Below are 13,391 nucleotides of genomic sequence, written 5' to 3'. Positions count from 1 at the left end.
GCTAGAGAGGCAGTGGAATATCAATAAAGAGTCCAATTATGAATTTGAGGTGCAGCCATTGTCTGTGGAAACCTTCCTCTTTGCTGGATTAATTATGAGGCTGCCTTTTACCTGCTGATTTCATTAAACCTTTTCATGTCTCAACTTCCATCTATTCTTTGAGCATTAATATGCAGATCAAAAAAGAGACCGATTTTTTTTCTGGCAAACAGCGAGGTCATGCTTAAAATTAGCATATTACTAATTTACATAAAATTGCTCCAAAGACACGGTCTCGTTAGAGTCACAGCTCTGGGTGCAGTAACTCATCGGCTCAACCGTGACAAAGTTGAGTGGGCTTGTTATTCTAAATGTAACACTATTAATTTTACACTGGTACATTCCGTCTTATACACATGCCTATATTTCGCCTGAAAAGCAGCATGTTCATGGTGTGTGATTTACATCTCTTTTATTGGATATAAGTCCATTTTAAACTTCAATCACTCAGCTAAAAGAACTGGAGACATAAAGATGTCTTTGCCAACGTTGGGGAAGTTTACAGAGAGGCAGTAATGGAAAAGACAAGATGAATAATCTGCATGAGTGTTGTTGATATTTACAAGCTGAATGGAAATGTCATCGTCTCTATAGAGCCTCTTTTTCCCCCCTGTGCCTGCTGCCTGGGTCTGTTTTGTATTCTCTCAGCACTTTAAGGTAAAGCCAGAGAAAATTAAATCATGAAATCATTACTGAGAAAGGTCAGAACATAAATATTTCATAATCTGATATTTTCTATGTAAGATTGAGTTTATGCATGGTGACGTTTAAGGCTGTGAGATTATAGAAATGTCTGGCTAAGCCGAAGTTCAAACTGTGATGGCAGGAAAAATCACTTTTTGCTAAATGTTCAAACTCAGGCCAAAATTTGGACAATGATGGATGAAAAAATGGAACCACTGCAGTTCTTTGTAGTCTTTTGTCCAGCTGTCTTGCATAAGTTAATCCTTTTTACAACTTGAGGCAGATCAATAAGAATCTATACCTGCTAATAAAATGGTTGAGTAACCCAAGTCTCTGCAGCATGTCCTGGGGTGCTGAGGCCTGCAAGTCTGTGCACTCTGGCTCCCCACACCCTTCCCTTTCTTAATGATCAGGATTAGAGTGGCTGGGGCCTCTACTGTAGGAGGAAGCAGCTGCTTCCATGCTCATTATAACCTCACAACTCCATAGAGTGGTAACAGCTGGAGCACACGTTTGGAGAGGGAGAGTGCTGGGATATTACGAAGATCTCATGTGGGAATAAGCATTCCACAATGAGCACTGAGCTGCAGCGCTGCGGCATCGCATGACAAGCAGATGACAGGGAGAATTTAGGTGAACTGACTGATGCATTAACACAATCATTTGTTTAGGTGTTCTGTAATTTGATGTCTTCAGCTGATGTCTGCTAATCACAAATCCTGCTGGACTTTCTATTCATGGAAGCACCCACATTTCTCTGGAGATGAAAAGATGGATTCATGGCAGAATAACAACAGAATGTCACTTAATAGGGCACTTTAATCAAGGGCTATAGTTTAGTTAAATGACCACAGTTATCTCCACCAGACTGTATCTGCTGTTGATAATAACAAGACGAGGTGGGCTAATGAAAGGGACGGTAGAGTGCGCTGATAAGTTGGCTGAGCCACAGTCCAGACTCAAATACTACCTTTAATGACTTTTCATCCTTTGCATTTATAATGGTGCAGGGGGCTTGATAAAATGGTGCAACATTCAACAGTGGCAGGCCATTCTCTGAACAGAACATCTCATGATTGCACCTGTACTCCAAGTTTAGCCACAGCAACGCAGACAATGCGTTTGTCTTTCAAATAGTCACGGCTCAAAAAGATGTTTTTTCACTTCCTTGGGATGTCAGAATGCAGACAGATCCAGCCACAAATATCTAGGTTAAAGCTAACATGACAGACCGTGAACAACAGCTGCAAAACAACAGAAAAACTGCTCAAAAACAAACTCTCAAGCACATTTCCCAGTATAATCCACGTCTTCTTTATCCAGCCAAATGCTCAGCAATCACAAACATTTTGATTTGAGCTAAAAACCCCTGGCTAACCCCTTGATGCTTACTCACAGTAGTGCACAAATTAAAGTTTTTGTGGATTAATGAACGCACAACAGGATAAAAATTGCTTGGATTATAGCGGACGATGTGCATCAGAATTTGTGGATGAACATTTGGGGATTTTTGCCATTGTTAGCCATCAGTCACCATTTACCTCAAGCTAAATATACATGGCTGCCCCTTTTTGTATTCTGAAGTCACAAAGAATCAACGCATTTGGAAAAAATTTCTGTCAGAGCCCAAGGCACCTTTTTTTTTGACCAATTGAAAAGTAAATTACATTTTTCAAACTAAGTATCACTTTAAAAATAACATTTAAAAAGTGAATGGCAGGAGCTGCCTCAGTGGACATTTCTTAATACCTGCAGAGATTGAGTTTGCTTCCATTTCAGTTATCTGATAACATCCATTTTTGTCTCCTGGCTACATCACAAACCCCCCTGTGGAGAGAATGTGAAATATCCCTGCTGGCTGGTGAGGCCAAGGCTGGGGCTGAGGCGAGACGGACTCTGTAAATTACCCAACACCTCGCCTTCTGTAATTCTCCACTAATTGTCTGGAAGGTTCTGCATTCAGGTGTGGAATAATACTGACCGGGCGGCGGATTGAAATTCCACTGCACCACTCCCTGGGGTCACATTCACAATATGCAGCACTACAGAGCTGTGAATCTAGAATTTAGCCTTCTGCACAAGGTAATGAAGAGCAGTATGCATTCAGAGGAGTTCCTCCTCCACTCTGATGAGGCAGTGGCACCTGTGGGCCTATTATCGCAGCGCTGCTATGACAGGTACAGACGCTTCCCACCCAGACACCCTGAACTTTCATTACCTCTGAGGAGGTGCTAGAATCATAACAAGGACTTTTTATGTTCCTACAACCGTCCTATCATGCTGGTATAGAGCTCCAATAATAGGATAAGACAGAAAGAGAGATATGAATGTAATAAGGAAATAAAAGAAACACCAGCCCAATAATGGACGATAATGGAAAATAAACAAAACAATAAGCAAAACAAAAGAAAATATTTTGCATGATAAAATATCACATAACAAAAGCTCCACAGCAGCCAAAGGCAACTTCATAGGAAGCCTCCTCTCCTTTGTCACCCTCCTATTGAATGTACGGGCACCATGTGGTTATGCATATATCCTGTACAAACTCCCTCCTATTGATGGCTAATGAAGTTGACACTGGGCTTTCAACTATTCATGACCTGAAGCCTGAATTATTTGTTGGGTTGATGTAAGCAGGGAAACTGTTTGGGGTGATTCATCCCTGAAAAAAGCAACCCCCCCTTGTGGGAATCTTCTTACTCGGTATGCCTTTGATTTCAGAAACCCTGTCTCTGTTTCCTACATCAACCCCTCACCGTTTACAGCAGCTCCTTGGGGTGGATGCTCCATGCAGCTGTGGGTATAAGAGAGAGAGAGGGGTGGAAGAAGCTAAGCTAAAGCTCATTATGCCTCTTGCTTACAGGCGTTGTGTGGATATTCTATTAGCCATATCTAAAATGTAATTGTACCGTTGGGGGGGACAGTGTTGTCGGGGTGCCAAGCTTTCTCTCAGCGACTAGCGAAGTGTGGTAATCTCACACACCATCTCATTACAGTTTAAACCCCAGCAGCTGCTCGCATTAGACTTTTATTACACGCTGCCGCTCACAGCTGTGCTGGCATAGCCCCGGACAGGATGGTGAGAGATGGGAACAAAGACAGACAGACACAGGGATTCAAACACAACATTTGGCCCCAACCAAAAAAAAAAAAAAAGTAGAAATATTGAAGCAGAGGGTTGTAATGACCCTAACAGCCTCTCAGTGTGATAACGCCGCAGCACCCGTCTACCCTAGACCCTAAACCGAGGCCAAGGACAGTCGCACAGATGGACCAAGTCAACCCCGCTCAGATTGGGATTCAATCAAACCTGCTAGAGCAGTGGTCACGCAAAAGCATCACGCAGGGACAGCTTTCATAAGCATTTGTTTCATTCAGAAATCAGCATGGGAGCAATACTGCTCCGTTATCCCAACAGTCACATCTGTTCTACACAAGTGTGTGTATGGTGTGTGTAACTATGCATCATGACCACCTACAGATGGATGGTTTAATCTAAGCAAAGAAATACATAAACATAATGCGGCCACCACAAGCTACCACTTCAATACACATTGGCATGGATCCTCTGGAACACAGTCCTTTGAAAATATTCCCTTATTTGGTATTGGATAATGCAGCAACCCAAAATCTCTCATAGCGTCCAACTGGGTTGAGATCTGGTGCCTGCGAAGGTCATAGCATATGATTCATTTTCATGCTCATCAAACCCATCAGTGACGTTTCTCTGCCCTGTGTGTGAGCATCTGCAGTTGTTATGTTTCTACTCTCATTTATTCAGACCTCTCCTATAATTTCTCACGCATCTATATACATGTTACATGACAATATGTCTCACAGGCAGGGTCCTGGCCAAGATTTTAAAACCCCCACCCAAAGGAAATTTGGACCAGACACGGTTGTTTATCCTGGAGCTACATTTTGATTTCTGTGAGAACTGTGTTTGTATTCATTGGACTTTTGATTTTTCATTCTAATTATTTTGGCAACTTAATTATATTTGATTGTGATTCATTTTTTAGATCAGTGTTAGTTTGCACGACTATTTGAATAACCAAAAAATACCATGAAATAATGTGATACAGTTTAAAATTGATATCACTCCCCTCTAAATTAAATTAATTTCTTCTAAATGTTAGATTTCCCAACATGAAGATTTTGACACAGTCTGGATTAATATTCTGGTGAGGGAATAATTTGGGAGTAAAAGCGATAATATGTTAATATGTTGATATCAATCAAAAATTAGTTTTCAATAATAAAATTAGGAAGAAAATAAATTCACATGGAGAATAAAGGACAATCTCATTGCCCATGGTCCACACATACAGTGATTTTATTGGATGGTTCATATTGTTTATAGCCAACAGAAATGACATAAAACAATTATGGAATCCATTTATCGAATAATTAAAATTCAATTGATTCTGAGAGAAATTGCAGAGACACATTGATTCAATTACCCTCGATGTGTGTGTGTGTGTGTGTGTGTGTGCTTGTCTCCATGTCTCACCTTGACTTGAGTGTGAATGCGGCATACTGGCAGAGGACACTGGGACGCAGAGCCCAGCTGGGGAGGGAGATGAAGCACAGCTGGGGATAATTAAACCCAGCACTGTGTCCATGAAGGGGCTGGACATTCAGGCTGGCCTGGTGTACCCCAGACTGAGCAGCTTGGATTGGGCCTGATACACCACAGTCTCCCTTCCCGTGTCCCAGGATCAGAGGAAAAGCACGTCTGACAGGGACTCAGCAGTCAAAATGTATCTGGATAAAAACCCAAAGCCACAGCTTGACTTTGTTGTTTTTTTTTTCCCCTAAATGAACAATACTTTGTGATGTGTGCATTGCGGTGACAGACAATGCACCAGTGGAGTCATGTGAAAATATAATTGGCTGGGCCACTGATAACACGGAGGTTAACTGTAGCAGACCTGGCCAACTTCATCGGCTCTAAATTTGCTTTGGCTCTGTATGAGGCGTGGAAGCTGGCCATATCACAGCCAGGACTTGCCTGCATCAAGCTGTGGCTGGGGTTTGTATAATTTCAGGAATGTTTTTTCCTGTTTCTCCTCCAAAGGGCTGATTAATTTACAATGGCAGTGCTCACTCTGCTGCACCGGTTCTGTATCATTTGAAATGAAAAGGTTTACTTTGGATGCTGTGAACGTTCACGGTAAAGTGAAACCCCTCTCCAGAACACCCAAATATCTTTTAAAAAACCTAAACAGCTCGCCAACTCAAACAACTTTAGAATGGATGAATTGACCTGTCCTATAAAGGCTACGCTTGGCTCGATGATAAAACAGCACTCTCCAAGAACCATCAAACTCCTGGCTGTTGCCAAAGCTGCTGAGGTGAATGACCTAGCGCACAAAAATTGCAGAGTGATTAATCAGGGAAAGCTTGTGTTGAGGAACACGCTGCTGGCTAACCTGCACTATCACCACTGTTTGTTTGAATAAGTTGTAGTGGAATGGCAACATTTGATTAAAAAAGAACTGGGCTGGCTCATTAATGATGCTGTTAATGGCGTCCTCCATCATTCTTAAATCACTACGTTTTTGCACAAGCAGTCAATACAGCATACATTTCATCACCTCTATAAAGTTACACTTGAGTGGTCTGTAAAATCTATATTTTATTTGACAATTATTGAAAGCTATATGTGTGAATTATGGTCTTTATCTCTCTCTCTCCAATGTACGATTACCTTCTAAATAATGCACCACTTTACACACAATGCCACTACTTAGCTGCCACATTCACCTGTACGTGACTTTAATTGGCCGGCCGTTTTGACACGTAACTGTGGGGTAAACACAGGTGGAATTAATAGCATTAATCACGGCCCAGTTTCATTTAGGGAGGCCAGGGCCCTGCTTTTATGCAGGGAGCAGGATCTTAATTAATATGATCAATTACATGTGTTTACCCTTCTATGACATGTCAAAACTGCTGCTGTGAAAAGGTGTTGCCTTTGCAATAAAAAGGAGTGAACAAGGGGTGCACTTACAGTACATTAATAATAGTAAAATAATGTTTCCTTAACTGTTCGCTACCTAATCAATTTGGTGTTCAGGTTAGTTTTCAGGATACAGCAAAGATGGATGGAAAACCTGGAGGAGGCTTGAGTGGGGTTAGAGGGTTAGAGTCAGAATCAGGTCTTACTGAAGAGATTCATGTTCCCCACTTTACAGTAAGGGTCACGCTTATTCAGCATTCTTATAAGCATGACCTAATTGTCATTAAAGTACCCTTATTGTAAGGTGTAACTGAACAAGGCACATCATTTGCTGTGCTTAGGTCAGTTATTTTCCTTTTCTTGTACATCAGCTCTTTGCTCTCTTTTCTGAGAATCTGACTTCATTACAAAAATCATTATTATGTACTCCTAAGTAGCATAGCAGCCGCAGGATTTCTGACTTAATCCCACCGTGCCAATTTAGATGAAATGACAGTCATTGGCCATTAGCATTTATTGCATGAGCATGTATGAAAAATCATATTTCAACAAAGCAAAGCTTCCTTTTCCACCATGGATCTTGTATGAAGTTGCTGTGAATGACAAACACACAAAAAGACACAAGATGGGCAGACACACACTTATGCACAAGCTATAATCAGTCAGGCATGCGTTGCAAAATAGGCTCTGGATGCTTTATCAAGTGGATTATAGGAACCACACTGATAAACCCTGTGAGCAAAGCAGCACACAAACAAGTCATCTGTTTGTTCATTTGGCTGTCCTGTTTGCTCCGGTCGTTGTAACCAGCAGAACATGAGGATGACACTCATTTCATATCAGGTAACTATAGAGATTAGCAAACATATACGCTTCAATTGCCAACCTGGCACTGATAACAGTGTTCCGTGCCTCCGCTATACACACACACAGGGTCACAGAGCAAACCAAACAGGTTAATTTCACTGCATCTTCACATCTGTGAGAGGCTCATTAAAGCAAGGCTTGATAAATGTAGCTAACCTCGATGAATTAAAGCAACCTCACAGTCTTTTCCCTGGCTTGTTTCTGCGATGCTTCATGTGTGGTGACACCTCCTTGCAGGGAGGAAACACACTCCACACCTAAAGTCCATCAGGCTTTAGCGGAAGGCTCTACACAGCTTGTTAAAATAACATGTATGACCATGTAGGTGCCCTAATGAGCGATAAGCTAGCTGGGAGAACTGTGTCTGGATGGCAGTGAACATAAATCTCCCGTCCTGCTCTCCACCCTGGGGACATCCCGAACACCAAATCTATGTGTGTGAATCTACAGAACATGTGTGTGTGTGTGTGTGTGTGTGTGTGTGTGTGTGTGTGTTGTCTGTGTGCGTGCATGTGTGCATGCAAATACACATAATGGCAATAGTAGCGTCCTCCTGGGAGTCTCATCTACGATAGTTGAAAGAAGCAGGTTGTTTGAATTATGATCTAACGATAGTGTTCCCCTCCCTCTCCATAAATGAATCCAATACTGGCATATCTATCACGGACACAGGACATGCACTCAGCTTGCCTCTTTTTATTTGGAACGACTTTTGGAGATCAACCCAGCCAAACTGTTTTGTACAAACCACCCCGCAGGTTATGATAATTTCTTTGTTTTTACATCCCCACTACATAACCTGGAGTCTGTGGCATCGTTCAGATTTATCTCACAAGTTTCTTTACTTCCTATTTCCTGAGTGAGCTGTTATCCGCTTGGAACCTAGAGCAGTGGTTCCCAGTGTTCCAGTGTTATACCCTCAGAAACATGCCACCTCCTGCTGTGGACCCCCTCTACTTCCACAGATGGAGCTAGCCCCAGCAGTGTCTAGGCTACCACTGATAAAATTAATGATGCCCTTTTCAGACATTCTCTTCTTGGGCTCTACTCTGCCTCTGACTGAGGCAATGCAGTGAGATTAAGGATACTCTAGTTTGCTTTTATTTTTATTTTATTTTATTTTTTTGGGGGGGGGGGGCATACCTCCTGGCACAATTGAATGTACCCCAAGGGTTACACCCATGCATATAAAAAAAATGTGTTCACTGGTTTGCGGTCTTACCTCACCTGGCAGGACAAGTGGTGTAGTTGTATAGTGAAGGTATGAAACTCCATTAAAATATTGATTTGTGGATAAAGTTGATCTCTTCCACTGTGGGGTGTGAGCTTAACTGTCTCCATGAGAAAGGCATAGAGAAAGAGAGAGACCGAGACAGAGACAGAGACAGAGGTAGGAGTAGTATGCTTGTATGTATGCCACAGGAATGTGTTGCCGAGTTTGTGTGCATGTGAGAGAGGCCGTGTGTGAGTTATATCGCCCCAGGGAGTCGCTATGGTCATATTTTAATAACTCGCAGTATGTTGGATTATGTTCTGTGGGCTTGTAATATCACACCGTCAGGGCAAACAGATTCTGTGTTAGCCAGCCCTAAGCAGCAGCAGCAGCAACAACAGCAACAACAACAACAACAAAAAAAACATATCAGGGGACTCAACAAAACATTGTTTTCAGTTCTGCAGCACTTGTGAAAACGTGAGCTCCCACATGATTCCAGTTCAAAGGTATGCCTTCACCATTTTGTCTGCCTCAGCACGCACTGCTCTCTCCCTCACTGGTACAATGAACAGAGCTCCAGGTTTAATAGGCCTTAAGTAGTGCACCCCCTTTGCTGCCTTTGAAGAGCAAACACTCACTCGTACACACAAACACATATGCTCACACATTGCTGTGTGAGCAATAAAAAAACAGTGGAACAGTGGCTAGTTCTCTCTCTGACACTTCAAAAGGGGAGCTGAGGGGAGTCATGTGTGGAATGATGTGTGTGTGTATGTGTGTGTAGACCAAGGCCAGGATGCCATTCATGGTTGTAGCGTTGTGGTTTTAACTGCTTTCAGGCTGTGGCTGGCAAGTTCCATACAGTAGTTTTAACATCTCAAGTGCTTCTTGTGTATTTAAAAGATTTGCTTCGGTGTCTTTTCACACTCAGACATATGAACGTGTGTGTGTGTGTGTGTGTGTGTGTGTGTGTGTGTGTGTGTGTGTGTGTGAGAGTGAGAGAAAGAGAGAATAAGAGAAGGAAAATGGTAGCAGTATTACTCATAACAGCCTGTTCTATAAAGCGATAAAGATCATTTGAGAGCGAACACACAGCCTGAGTGCATGTGTGTGCTTGCATGTGAGCACATAAGCATGTTCATTTGTTCGACGGTGAGCTATCAAATAACTCAGGCACTGAAGGAGAAGGGGAATGTTACAATTAGCCTGCTGCCGAAAGCATAGCCCCCATCGTATGAAGCATGTTTACGCTTTAGTCATGCTGTAATTACATATGTCGTCTTTTGTTTTCTATTTCCCATAAAGTTGGAAACATAATGAGGGAAAAAGCAAATTAGGTAAAAAAAAAAACAAAAAAAGATACTTCACAGTGCTGTTTTTGTCTTCAAGCTCATTGAGGGCTACAAAAACGTCTGTGGGCTTTGAAAGGAATAGAGGACTGTAAACATGGACTTTGCTGCTCCAGATGGGAAAGCTGAATGCATAATGACCCAAACAAGCTTGATAGAGCTAGACATAGAAGCGCTTTCGTTTAGGAAGACCAAAAAAAAAAAAAACCTTATTACAACATTTTTCCCTTTTCTTGCCTTATTCTCTATGATATCCATTTCCAGCTCTAAGTGGTAAGGAGATGTCTTCATTAAATGTTTAAGGGACCATGTTTCATTTCTTTTTCATTTTCTTTTTTTCCCCAGCCGTGCCCAATAGGGAGAGACCATGAATAGGCAAGTACAAATGATAGAAAAACAACAAAGAATAGGAGTGACTGCTCCTAATGGGACTGTTTTCAGCAGCTGCATTAACAAGGCTGTTTGATTTCCGTCTCCTAAGTGAAGTTGTCAGCCCATGTGTCCAGCGTGCTATGTTTAGGATGTCTAAAAGAGTTGTGTTTTCTGGCACCAGCATATAATAAATGCTAAAGGGGTGACCTTACGTCTCTTTCCCCATGTTGCTCTACTGCCATTCTCAAAACAGAGCGAGAAATCCTCCGGAGCCAAGGTCAAGAATCCATCACAGGGGTTTTTACAATAACACACATTTCCATACTGGCTTTGTGAGAAACAGGCCTGAGGGAACAGGATTCTTCTCAAAACATCAAAACGCAACCTATAACTTTCAATGTCTCTTGTGTGTAGCAGAGGGTTAAAATACTCCTAGTGTCATTCTTTACATATGCAAATGTTGAAATACTAAATTGTATGCTTTCATTTCCATAATGGGAATCATGAATATGTCTTATACTTGCTTGGTTGGGTTCCAGCTACGCGAGGAAACTAAATCTATATTTGGCACTGTGAAAGGAAGAAAGGTTAGCAAGGACTGCCACAGTATACGTTCAAAAAAAACCCCAAATTTTTTCATAGACTCGTGTAATGTGAAAGAGTCTTATGATTCCGAAGTACTTTACTCTCACTGTTTTGATGAAAATGTATCGCCTTGTCCTTGGAAATGTTGCACAGCAGTCGATATCGCTCTGTAGTCTCAGTAATACCCTCCGCTGTGAAGGCAATAGACTAAAGATGCTTTTCGACTGGTGAAACAATAGGGGGGGGGGGCATTCTTTTGCAGAGTCTGCATTATTGGATTTGGATTGTAACATGGTAGTATCCAGTTGGGCTGAGAGAATATCAAATTGGAATCACAATAGACAAGGGCCGATTGTTATTGCACCACACTCCCATTAATAATTCAGTCGTTTTGACCCGTGACATGGTTTCCCGTAAAACAATGTGATCCTCTGAGGGCTGATAGAAATATTTGAAATCACCAGTGTGTGGTGCACATGTGTCTATTTTGACCTTCCCTGTATGACACAGAACCCATGCCTGAGGCAACCACTACAATTATAAAATTTAGCCGACGACAGGAGAGGAAAGTGTAGGGGAGATGGAGACAAGATATCAGAAAGTGTGTGTGCACAGCAGCTGAAGAAAGCTACAGCATTTCCTGAACCAAAGACATGCCTACCCCAAGGGTGCAGGCAATGAGCACACCACAGAAATGGAAGGGCCTTATACAAACTATGCACTTAAAAACTAAGCAGCACTCTGAATTGGAAAAGCAGCATTACAGAGCAAGGAATCAAATATCCTTACACACTGTTTTACGGCTCACTATTGATGTCGTACTTCTAACTTAAGCCAACGAAACGCTCACACAGACATAGATGAATGAGGAGAATGTAACACACAGCTGCAGATGCCCACGGAAATAACAAAATGCTTACACGCATGCAGCGAAAAAGCAGGGGTGCCATTTATCAGGCTGCAGACAGGAGCCTTGGACGAGGAAATCTGTCCAGTGATGACTGTAAATGAGGGCTGTGGCGGCGTTGTCACATCGGGTTTGGCTGGAACATGGTAGCTGTGAGGGGCTGAGGGGCATGGACACAGATATAATGAAGGCGGAGATGGTTGGAGCATGGGCAGACACTGTGACAGCTAGTGGTGCTCTGCTGCTACTGCGGAAGGGTAAGGAGGGGAGAGGTAAATTGAGTGCAGAGGCAAAGGCAGTGATCAAGACTGAAAAGCAGAAGGGGAGATAGAAAGAGCCTGCGGAAAAACACAAGGCTAATCACTACTGGATTGGCGAGGTGATCCTGGTGTTATATTAGAGGAATATTTACTCTAATTAGAGTCCGCTAATGTGTCTCCAGGTATAAAGGCTGTCGGCACTTTCCTCACAATAATTAGAAGCACAGAGCAGGCATTGTCCAAGAGAACACCGCCGAGCTCGCTTTGTACATCATTAACAGTTCACTGACAACAAAAGCAGAGTTAATAGAATGTAATGTGGTCTTCTCTCATCCGTTTTTTTCAAATGGTCATTAGGGTAATGCAGAATAATTCCTTCCTTCTGTGCTCTGACCAAAAACTCAACAAGCCCTCCCATATGCCCCTACCCCAAGGTCTTTCCTTCATATTCCCCCACTCCCCTTGACAGACACTTTGCTCTAGCCTCCACATCAAGATGATAAATGTGATTTCATGGCATGATACAATCATCAGTCTCTGTAAAACACACAAAATCCTCTATAAAAGAATTAATTCTGCTTTGGAGAGATGGAGCCAAATGTATAGATTTACAATTCCACACTCTCGTTCCCCACCGTGTTTTAATGCATCATAAACACTTGGTGTTTTTTGGTCTCAGCTCCAATAAAAACAGAGTGCGCGGGGGTGTGATATCTGGAGCTGGGGGAAATTAAAGCTGAAGTTCCTCTCCTCCTCAGTGCACTCTCAGTGCACGCACACACACGCACACACACTCGCACACAGTTAATCAGCAGCCCAGAGAGAAATCTAAGACTACATCTACACCCAGTGGAAGGAACCTGATACAACCACATCTTAGCACCCCTCCCCACAGTCCCCCTTTCTCTCAATCATCAACATACGGATGCTGAAAAATTACACGCAAGTTTCAGAAAACATATGATCAACTGAAGTTAATGAAGACTGAAAGTGATCTCAAACAAGGTAACCATAGAGGCCCTTAAAAAAAAAAAACAGACTACATTACAAAACCAGAGGATATTCTCTTCTTTCCATTTCTGCTTCTGCTGCTATTTCCAAAAGTTCTTTCAGTGTGCGGTGACAAACATAACCCTTCTGACTG

This window comes from Aulostomus chinensis, chromosome 13 (assembly GCF_037954235.1).
Source record: "Aulostomus chinensis isolate RoL2024-O1b breed Wild chromosome 13, RoL_Achi_v1.0, whole genome shotgun sequence".
In the NCBI taxonomy this organism is placed as follows: Eukaryota; Metazoa; Chordata; class Actinopteri; order Syngnathiformes; family Aulostomidae; genus Aulostomus; species Aulostomus chinensis.
The sequence above is the reverse complement of the archived record's forward strand: the minus strand, read 5'-3'. Positions refer to the sequence as shown.